This window comes from Cotesia typhae, unplaced genomic scaffold (assembly GCF_013202065.1).
Source record: "Cotesia typhae breed Kobodo isofemale line unplaced genomic scaffold, CoteBio_Ctyphae contig_26, whole genome shotgun sequence".
NCBI lineage: Eukaryota > Metazoa > Arthropoda > Insecta > Hymenoptera > Braconidae > Cotesia > Cotesia typhae.
Window position 1 is genome coordinate 1,012,227 of NW_027423732.1, and position 12,336 is coordinate 1,024,562.

Consider the following 12,336-nt stretch of genomic DNA (forward strand, 5'->3'; position numbering starts at 1 on the left):
CTTAACCGTCGGAACCTGTTGCAGTTTTACTTGGAAGCGGTAATACGCCGCTTCTGATAATTTATTTTACTTTTTATTGTAGTTTTAAATTGTTTTGCACGTAAGAGTTTTAAATTTGGTGATTTAATTATTATTATTTATATTATTGCTGTAATACTAAGCTACTTCTATGTGTTTAATTAAAATTTTAAATAATAATAATAATAATGAAAATGAAAATGAAGAAAAAAGAAATTTTTTTAATTTTTTAAAATTACAAAAAAAATTTTAATTTATGATAATAATTAAATTATAAAAAAATAACTTTTTAATTTGGGAAAATTTATAATATTACAGTTCATTTTATTCAAATAATTTTTAAATTATGTAATTTTTTTTTAGTTTGATTATGAGGCAAAAATTCAGTGAAATTTTGATTTTGAGGAAAAATTCAGTGAAATTTTGATTTTGAGGAAAAAATTCAAATTTTTCAGAAAATTTTCTTATTTTTTGGTAAAGTTGAAATTTTTTAGTATATTTTATTATTTTTGTCAAAATTTTTATTAAAAATAATTTTTTTTAAAGTTAAAAATTTTTTGAAAAATTCAAAATTTTTTATCAAAATTCAAAATTTATGATTTTTTTCAAAATTCAAAATTTTGAGATAAATTCAAGAATTTTTATCAAAATTTATGATTTTTATCAAAATTAAAAATTTTTCATCAAAATTCAAAGTTTATTATTTTCATTAAAATTCAAAATTTAAAATTTTTCATCAAAATTCAAAATTTATAATTTTTATCAAAATTCAAAATTTTTACAAAAATTCAAATTTTTTTATCAAAATTCAAAATTTATGCTTTTTATCAAAACGAAAATTTTTCTCTAAAATTTCAAATTTTCAAAAAATTAATTCAAATTTCTACAAACAATTTTAATCAAAAAAAAAATTTTTTCAAAATAAAAATTTAAAAACAAAATTTTTTAAACTTTCTAAAAAAAATTTCTAATTTCAACAAAATTTTAATTTCCACCAAAAAATTCAGCTTTAACTTTTCAATTTTCCAAAAAAAAATTTTCCAACTTCAAACTTGCTCAAAATTTCCACCAAAAGTTCGCGCCTCAACTTTTCTAAAAAAAAAAAAAAAATCCACAGCCTCAAACTCTCCAAAATTTTCCATAAAAAAGAAACTACCAACCAATAAATCTAAAAATAAAATCTAGGATGAACGTGCATAAATATTCACAATCACTAAAAATAAAAAATAAATAACTTGACTCGTGGGTGCGCTCACCTGGGCCAGAATCATGACGTGCGGCAGCTGGCGCGCCTCGCCGCGCACTGACTGACCGCTCCGCACCCCGAGCATCACTCCCACCCGATAACCAAACCCTCCGCCACCAGCGCCCCCAGTTCTCATCCCCAAGTTTCCTCCTCCCATTTTCTCACCCTTTCATTCTCCCCTGAATTTTCCCTCAACCCTCCCTGACTTCTTCGTCACAAGTGATCATCACCCCGCAATCTCTTTCCCGAAGCTTTCGTTTTTCAGCAAACAAATTCCGGGATTTTTTGTGCGTTGATTGAACGGCAAACATGCAAATTGAGGATACGAATCTTTAAATCTTGTCTCGCTAAACGAGGCTCGATAATAACAGAGAGTGTCAGAACCCCGGGGGCCGGGGGGGTAAAGAGGGGGTGAGCATGACTCATGGGAAATATGTGATAATCCAACGGATTGAGTCTCTATACCATTAATGAAATAATCACGTAATTTCCCGAGCACTATTGGCTATATATAAATTTATATGTATATATATATATATATATATATACTCTGGATGCTATATGTATGGATTTATGAGAAGGGAGGGGGTATAACAATGTTGATAGGTGAATTCATGGAGATAATTTATCGAACGAGCTACAAAGAAGTGATTCTAGTCTTTTATATTCATGTGTTATATATGGTGTAATTATAAAAAAACAAAAAAGTATAATTGTTGAGACAAAGAGGTCTTTATAGAGGTTGAAGAAAAAGAGTAATTAGAAAATTATTCTTTTTTTTTTGCAGAGTTCTTTTGAGCGCTAAAGTGGAAAATTTGAAATTTTGGAAAGTTTTTTTTTTAGAGGCGCTGAAAATTGAAAGAAATTTTAAAGTAAAAATGAGTTATGATACATGAATTTAAAGCTTAAAGGCTCACCTTTAAGATCCTATAGCCGAAGACATGAAAAAAAATTTTATTTTGGTTTTTATGAACCTCGAAAGTTGAAATTGAAATTTTTTGAATTTTTTCTCTTTGATTAAGGGCGCTGAAAATTAAAAGAAATTTTGGAGATAAAATTAAGTTTGATACATGATTTTAAAGCTTAAAGGCTCTGTTTTGAGGTCGCTCAGCCGAAGATATGAAAAAAAAATTTTATTTTAGTTTTTTATTGACCTCTAAAGTGAAAAAAAGGAAGTCGAAAATTCTTTCTTTGACTGCTGAAACGGAAAATTGAGAGTTATGATGAAGTAAATATTGAGTTTGTTAATTAGTACAGAAGATTAAAGACTTCTTTCAAAGATCTCATAATCAAAGACTAGAAAAAAAATTTATTTTCTATTTTATACACTTTAAAAATTAGAAATTTAATTTTTTGAATTTTTCTTTCTTAACTGAGGGCGCTGAAAATTGAGAGAAAATTTAGAGTAAAAATTAGTTATGATTCATAAATTTAAAGCTTAAAGGCTCACCTTTAAGATCCCATAGCCGAAGACATGAAAAAAAAAATTTTTTTGTCTAATTTTTGGACCTCAAAAGTTAAAAAACAAAATTTTTGAAAATTTGCTTTTTATTAAGGGCGCTAAAAATTAAATAATATTGAAGTGAAAATGAATTAGAATTTTGTTTTCTGAAGCTAAAGGGTTTATCTTTGAGAAAATGTAGTCAAAGAGATAGAAAAAAATTTTTTTTTATTTAATTCATCACATCAAAAACTAAAAATAAATTGATATTGCAAAAAAACCGAAATCAGTGCATCAATAAATCTAAAATATACGATGGATATTATATTTCGAATGAAGATCGACAGTTCGGATAATTGTCAGGGAAATATCTCGGTAATTTAATAAACTCTGTCAAAAGTGTCATCTCTAGCATTTTATCTGAGAGAATAAATAGTTTGGTATAAACAATATTTCATATTTCTCTAGTGATACACGGAATCCAGATATCAAAGACACGAAATGGGAAAAGTGAGCTAAAAAAGATTTAATGCACATTGTATACATGCTCATGTTCATGTTCTAGCCACTACATTGTGACAATACACTACTACACTACCACACGCCGAGTAAAGACATAACTGGGTCATCTTGTGTCAAACTCCAACCGCATGCATACAACCGAGCTTTCTTGTTATAACCCTATCAAAAAAATCCATATGGGAAGCCAGCGTAGATTTCTACATGACTTTATATGGAATTTTCATGTAAATTTTTACAGAAATTCAGCAAAAAAATTGATATAATGACATGGAATTTTATAAAATTAAATATACTGCAATAGGCTAGAAAATAAAAAAAAGAAAAACTAAACTGGGTGCATCGAGGGCTCGAACCGCGAACTTTGCGGTTAGTCTTCCGAGCCACCCAGCTGCCCAAGATCTTTAATTGATGTTGTATGCTTTAATGACACTCGAGTATACTTTATCAAAAACATCCATGTAGGTTTGTATGGGGATTCATGGAAATCCACATGAGAAAGTATGGGTTCATGTAGGAGATATGGAATCCATAAGATTAAATGTAGGAATGTATGGATTTATATAGGAATTCATATAGAAAGGGGAATTCATGTTCCCACAGTTTCCTATGTGGATTTCCATAGAGTCATATGGGGCAAGTGTGCACACTTAAGCATTCAAACTGGTGTCAAAATTAAACAATAAGCATAAAAGGAAAATAAAAATATGTCTTTGATAGAGTGTTCATTTAGGTAATAATTAAATTAAGAAATAAAGTCTAGAACCTTAACACTTCGGAAAAAAAACGGATTAATCCGAATTATTCAAAATGCGCACACTTACCCCGTACTAAGGGTAATGTGCGCACTCGTGTGGGGTAAATTTGCGCAACTAAGGGAACTAAATGGATTTTTAATGTCCCAAGCAGACTCATTTTAATAATACTTACATAACTTCAAATGTTATGCTAAATAAAAAGCTCAAATACACAATTGAGAGAAAACAATCAATTTACTTTATTTACTGTCCTTAATAAAGTGTGAAGATCTTTGCCGTGACAGCAAATTTTACCTTTACAGCACAAGATTTTTAATATTTTATTTTTCAAGTAATCGAATGATACCATATGGGTTGTTTCTGCATAAGCTAATTTCTCACCAACAAACCTTTAACTTGCCTAGACATATCACACACTTCCTCCTCTCATTCATAAATAAAGGGGTTTTCATGCAAACTTACATGAATTTTTAAAAAGAGCCCTCATATCTCCTCACACGTCCAGGTTGGATGGGCGCCAGGTTGGGCGCCATCAACAAAAAGTCTGCAGGATAGAAATATAAGGTTGCTACGAACGATGTCTTAGATAGCTTAATTGGAAGAGCTAAGGGTAGTGTCAAGCGTTTCAAACTCAAAAACAGCAGAAAATTCCATACATACTCTGCAGGGCCCCGTTGTTCATATTTTTCAAACTTATAGCCTCCAGGAGTATATAACTACTATAGTAATCACCTATTCAAGTGAAATACGGCCACGTATAGGATTAACAACGCTAACTAGTGCTCAAAGTATTTTGATTTAATTTTCAATGCGCAAATTGTGTTTCATGAAAATACGCGTGATAATTCCTGTTTTTCGCATTAAACGCTTTTATCAAACAGGAGATTCTGTTCGTTTGCGGAAACTAGAGTCTGTGCATTGTTAATAAATCCCACATAATAACAACAATACTAACAATCACAATCCCCGTCGAAAAAGATATCAACTGATGTATGTGGTAGGAATTAAATGAAATTCTTTACTTAAGATTAATGGCGAAAGGACCTACTTAAAGTACCTTTTAAACTACTGGGTCTTTAACCTTATTTAGATTCAATATAATACATAATAAATTATTTTAGGTATAAAAATTTCAATTAATGGTCAAAGAATAATACTTTCGATAAGTAACCTTAAAAAAATAAAAATTCTATTTTTCTCGATAAGTCAAACATCGATTGTTTCGCCTCCAAAGCTCTCGTCGAGTTTTCGCTTATAAGCAGCTTTGAGATGCAGACACAGAATTGCAACTTTAGTTGATAAAACATCAAAGTTACAATCGTAAGCTGAGACGTGAGCTTTTAATTCAAATTAATCAGCTATAATTGAAAAGCAAACAGATTTGTTTAAAAAATTTTGAAAGAAGAAACCTTAAATATTGATTGTGCTGAGAGCTTCTCCAGTCATGATAGTCTTTCACTTGGCTGGCATAAACCCGAAATATGAGGCGAGTTTGAGGGTTGCTTGCGAGCCCATATGTCGGTAAATATTTATTATAATCTCTCAAATGGGTGTTTATGTAATCATCTTAACTCCGTAAACAATAACTGTATTGATTACATCGGTCCAGGAAATGTAAACAATCTTGATTATCTCAACAATGTCAATTATTTTGAAGGACCATCGATTATTCTCCCACTTACTATTACCGGCTATCTCTTCTCGTGTCATCCCGAAAATCTCGACAATTTACGTTAGATATGATAATCCTGTCGTTGAGCCTATTATTCTGCCTAAATACATTTCCTTTATTGTGATAATCTCTGACGTATGTGGAGCCATCGATCTGAGCCTTCAAATTCTTCTTGCAGAATTTTTTATCCCACATATGAGTAAGAATTTTTTTTAATTAAAAACATTAAGAATGGAAAAATAATTAATAAAAATTAAAATAAAAGTAATAAAAATAATTAAAAAAAAATAATTTTAACCGCGCTGCTTTACCGACAGATGATATATTATCGATAATCTGTATTACCGATGGTCGGATAATTATATAGGTACACATTATTACTCCCTTACTATAGAAAAGCTCCTAGAAATTTTTTTTACAAAGCAATAAAATATTAAAAAATGGTACAAAATTTTATAATGAAAATTTAGAATAAAAATATGTGTTGCAAACTATTTGTAACGTGATTGGTCAAATATATCATAAGCATGAAAATATATGCAAACTCTATACTAATGCGCGCGCTTACGCGCGCAAATTAAATTCTAGTTAATGAGAAAAATCGTCCTTAAAGATCAAACAAATTTTTTTATCCATTAATTGCTATTTTTACAAGAAAAAATGGTTTTAATTTGTATAATCAATTGTTTCCTCGACCGACCGTCGCTACTACAGTTTTTGATTGGTTCTTTTTTATGATTCACTTATTGAGCCAAAAGAGGGCGTTAAATTTATACGAAAAAAAGACGCGGGAAAATTTAAATCAGTTTTAAAATAGAATTTTAAATAAAATTAATTTCTAATTAACTTATTACAATAATTGTTTAAATATATTTTTGTATTGCACAGTAGATATTTATTTTTTTTTTCTATGATGTGTAAAGAAGAAAAATGACCGCTAAGCTGTTAAAAATTTTTTTTTAATTGAATACTTGCTATTTTTACATGAAGAAGTGGTTTTAAAAAATTTTATGGAATTTTGAAATTTTTTCGAAGGGGCAAACACGATTTTTCTACTTAATTTATTTTTTTATCCCCTTATTTACTTTCTAGAAAGTCGCGGATTGAAAATTGTAGCTTAATATTGTTTTGTTTAATTATAATTAATTTTTTTCGGCACCCAATTGAAGAAATTTTCGGTCTTATGATCAGCAATATAAAAAAAATTTATTTGTAAATACAGCTGATGCTATACTCGATTGTTTCGAAGGCCGACCGTCGGTAATACAGTCTTTAATTTGTTCTTTTTTATGATTCACTTATTGAGCCAAAAGAGGGCCTTAAATTTGTATGAAAAAAATACGCGGGAAAATTTAAACAATTTTTAAAATAGAATTGTAAATAAAATTAATTTCTTGTAATTAATTTAATAAAATAATTTTTTAAATATATTATTGTAGTATACAATAGATAATTATTTTTTTATCGACATTTAATTTAAAATTACTAAAAAAATCAGTGAATTTTTTTTTATTTCGAGGGTTTAATGAGAATAATTTTATTAATATTAATAATTAGTAATTTTCAAATAAAGTCGTCAACAATTTTAATGCATGCGTATTTATCAGTTATTATTTATGACATAATTACCTATATTATTAATTTTCCCAGCAGCTATTAAAACCTATTATGCAACGATAATCATATGAACACTGTGTATATTAATATCATATAAATATTGAGAACGGTGATCAATTAGAATAATTGACGCGGAATATCATCAATCTTCATTTTCCCAAGCAATTGCGACAAACATGTTCAATTTGTCAATAATATGTCCCACAGTACTAGTAATTATTAATTTACACTAGTTTATTATTTACCTCTATATTGTTTTTAATAATAGTAATTATTATTATTATTATTTTATAAATATTTAAAGAATATATATATATTAAATTTATAATTATATAAATTTATGAAAATTACACCGAAACTTCCGGTCTTATCAATTTGTGTTTAAAAATTTATCATAGAATTTGAAAAACTGCGTCGAATGCCGCCAACCGCGTGAAAATCGGTTCATTCATTCAAAAGTTATTGCGGTTTGAAAATTCAAAAAATAGTGATTTATTAAACTTCTATCAGACTTTTGAGCTCGGAGTGCTCAAAACTACATCAAAATTATATTTTTGAGCTCGAAGAACTCAAAAACGTAATGAGCGCAATTTTGAGCGCTTAATTACGAAAGTAGCGGGAAGTTGCAGGAATGGCCTTCAGGGTCAACCGTTTTTCTACAAAAAATATTAAGAGTTTAAATTTTGAAAAAGCATTTTGGAATATTTTGACCATATTTTAAGAACAGTCAATAAAAAATTAAGTTCTGATTTTTTTTTTAAACGCATATTTGATAAAGTTTTTAAATCGTGCTGCTTTTGTGCAAAAAAATAAACAAGGAACTAAAAATATTTAAAGATAATAAAAAATGTATAAACTACGAATAAAAAGAAATAACAGCGGTACATTTTAAGTAAAAAATTCACAGCATTTCAATTGCCTCAACGATTTGTCAATCTTAATCTAGAAAGCCTGGAAAAAAAAAAAAAAAAAAAAAAAAAAACGTGGAAAAATGTATAATAATAATTTTATCAGCCAAGAATAAAAAGTTGAGGGAAAAACAAATTGTTTTGTCATGTCATAAAATCGTGTTGTATAAATATCTATATGCAGATGTGATGAAGAAGAGCTGGCGAAAAAGCGGGAATAAGAAAAAAAAACCAAAAAGAGAATATACTAGAGAAAACTGGGACAACGACGTGATGAGCTGCATCCTTGATAATACTTTTATATAAAAATTCCTTGCATATTTTTTTTTTTCTTAAGGAATTTACATCGACTACTCATTACTAAGCTTGAGAATTGTTATTAGAGAAAGGATTTTAAATATTGACCAGTTTAGATAAATAAATAAATAAATTCTTTGATATTATTTTCATCGATCTTAATTTTTTAAAGTTGTAAAAAATTAAAAAAAAAAATTTAGTAAGTTCTGAATATAAAATTCAGTTAATACATTTTTTTATAAATTAAGTTTTTATTCTGCCTGATAAACAATTAGCTCTTTTGCCCGGTTATTGTTTAAAACTAGTAAAAAATTTGCTGCATAAGAAATTGTGAGTATAATCAATTTTTTTGATGAATAACTCAATGAAAATGCTGGCCGCGTAATAAATGCGGGATTCAATATCACGAAATTAATTATGTATTTATGCTAATTTATTACAGCTTTATATATCAATGGTTTCATTTATGAAGAGGAAAATTAATAAAATAATTTGCCCGCAAATTAACAGAATATTTTTTATTTTTTTGGTATTTTTAAGCGGCTCGTGTTAATTAACAGTTAAGCCAGAAAGTAAATATTTGAATGTGCATTTATTAGAGGAAGCAGAGTTTAATTATAGATTTTTTTATCTTGAAGTATTTTAATTTAAAAATAATTCTAGGATTTTATTTTTTATGTTTGTAATCAAGTGAAGAGATTAATTATGTTAATTTTGATATTTAGAGGTCAAAAATTAAGAAAAAAAAATTTTTTTATATGTCTTCGGCTATGGGATCTCAAAGTAGGCCCTTTGACCTCCAGAATCACGTATCACAATTAATTTTTACATTAAAATTTTTCTTAATTTTCAGCGCCTCCAATAAAAAACTAAAATTAAAAAAATTAAGGTTTTAATTTTGAAAGTCTAAAAAAATCGAAAAAAAAATTTTTTTTCATATTTTCGGCTATAGGATCTTAAAGGTGAGCCTTTGAGCTTTAAATTCATGTATCATAATCAAATTTTATTTTAAAATTTCTCTAAATTTTCCGCGTCTTTAACAAAAAACAAAAATTCAAGAAATTTATTTTTCAACTTTTAAGGTTCAAAAATTTAATAAAAAAATTTTTTTTCATGTCTTCGGCTATGGGATCTTAAAGTAGGATCCTTAACCTCCAGAATCATGTATCATAATTAATTTTTACATACAAATTTTTCTTAATTTTCAGCGTCTCCAATAGAAAAGAGAAATTCAAAAAATTAAATTTTCAGTTTTGAAAGTTCAAAAAATAGAACAAAAAAATTTTTTTTTATGTCTTCGGCTATAGAATCTCAAAATAGAGTCTCTAAGCTTTACAATTATGTATTATAATCAATATTTGATCAAAATTTTCGCTTAATTTTCAGCGCCTTTTATTAGAAGCTAAAATTCCAAAAATTGTAATTTTGACTTTTAAGGTTCAAAAAATAAAAAAAAAATTTTTTTTTCATGTCTTCGGCTACATGGTCTCAAAGTAAGATCTTTAACCTCTAGAATCATGTAATGAAACTATTTTTTAATTAATAATTTTCCTTAATTTTCAGCGCCTCCAATCGAAAAGAAAAATTCAAAAAATTAAATTTTTAACTTTTGAGTTCCAAAAAGTAGAACAAAAATTTTTTTTTTATGTCTTCGGCTATAGAATTTAAAAATAGAGATTTCAAGCTTCAAAATGATACATCACAAAAAATTTTAGCTTAAAAATTACCTGAATTTTCCAGCGCCCCCAATGTCAAAAATCAATTTCCCGACGGTAAGCAAAACTTAAAGGTAACTAAAAGCTCTAAAATGATCAGTGTCATTGTCAGGAAGGAGCTTCGAGTGAGACAACTCGGTAATGTGGAATAGAGTTGTTAGTCTTTAAGTAACGACAAGAGAGTAAACCTGACGATAGTAATAGAGTGAACGAGCTGTTCGACGGCAGACAACGACAAAGCGCGTATCATAACTTTCAGATGGTCCTGAGCGCGACAGAGCTTTCACGAGTAAGAGCGTGATATAGTGTGAGGGCAAGTGAATGGTTGAGTGGGGCTTCTGAGTGTGAGTAAGAGGCGTCAAGTGTGCGGTGGCCCGGCTGTTCTCGGTTAAGCTCGGCCAATGCCGTAGACGGATAATCGTATTTGTCAAGCTCCGAGTGCTTCACACACACACAAAGTTCGAGCTTGCAGCGAGACAGAGATGGAAATATCCTTCTGGATCTGGATTGGCTGGCTGGGAATATCGCTCGTCATCTCTTGGCTTTACCTGTCAGACGTTGCTTCCAGCTTCAGGAGAGTGTAAACAGATATGAGGGCAATCTCTGCAACTGATGCACTTAAGCGTCTTAAGAGCTCGAATTTTCTTTGTACGTCGGTTTATTTGCCAAAGAGATGTAAATTTTGATAATTAAGCTTTAAATTTCAAATATTCTCTGATAAATTACTTTTTTTGATTAGTTCATCAAAATTTGTGTACCGGAGGGATGCTCGTAATTTACGATGATCCTTGATATCAGACAAGAGTTTAAATATCGATTCCCATCAGCTATTTTTGAAAGTGGAAATATTGTTGAGGACTTGGATATTTTTATTGCTCTAGAATACATCCAAGATAAATTTATTGATATTCCGTAAAAGTGTAATAAAGTTTATCGGGGTTATATATAAGGGAAGTTTTTTTATCCCAGGTGAAAATTAGTCGTCAATTTTAATATAAGAATGACATCTGCAAATTTCTTGTGATTAAATTTGGAATTGGTAGGGTAGGAGAAAAAACTTTTGAAAGAATTCGGTTAGATTAATGAAAATATAGATTATTGTGTTATTTTTATTTTTTTATGACACTTGCAATATCAATATCATTAATATTATTTTTATTATGATCAATATCACTTGAAATATCAACAACAATATCGTGAATATCACTGCAAAATATCAAAATCATTCAATATTAATTTCATCATCAATAATATTAGTATTGATATTATGAATATTATTATTAGCAACACCAAAGTCTGAATCCCAAAGTATGAATATCATGATAAATATCATTATCATGAATATCAATATCATGAATGTCATCAGCAACATCAATATCACGATCAAAAAAATTAATATTAATATCAGAACTAAAATTAATATCAGTAGTAAAATTATGAATGTGATCATTATTATTAATATCAATATCATGATTGATATCGTGAATATCATTAGAAATATCAATTTCATGAATATATCATGATAAATATTAATATCATGAAAAATATCATTATCATGGAAATCATAATAAATATCATTAGAATAATAAATATTATTATCATGATAATCATGATGAATATCATTATCATGATAATCATGATGAATGCCATGATGAATATCATTATCATGAATCTGATAAATACCATATTTCAGTATCATGAATATCACGATAGATATCGTTAGAAATATAATTATTATTAATATCATGATAAATATCATTATCATGAACATCATTGAAAATATCAATGTGAATATCAATATCAAAAGTTATCAATATCATCATCATAAAAAAATTTTTATTTTTAAATTTAAATTTAATAGTTTTATTTCATCAACTAATACTATTGTTCCCTTTACTTCTATCATTAATATTATCGAGTATATCAATTAAAATTACAATTAATAACAGTAACGTCATAAAACAATAAATAAAATGGACTCCGATAGAAATAAATAATAAAAGGTAATAAATTTTAATAGACGATAAAATAAACATAAACGTATAATGGTAGATATACCCCGTAGTATATCTATCAGAAACGATAATACGTATATTTTTATGTGCTGATGTTGAAATATCATCCGGTAGATGAGGCAACGTCACA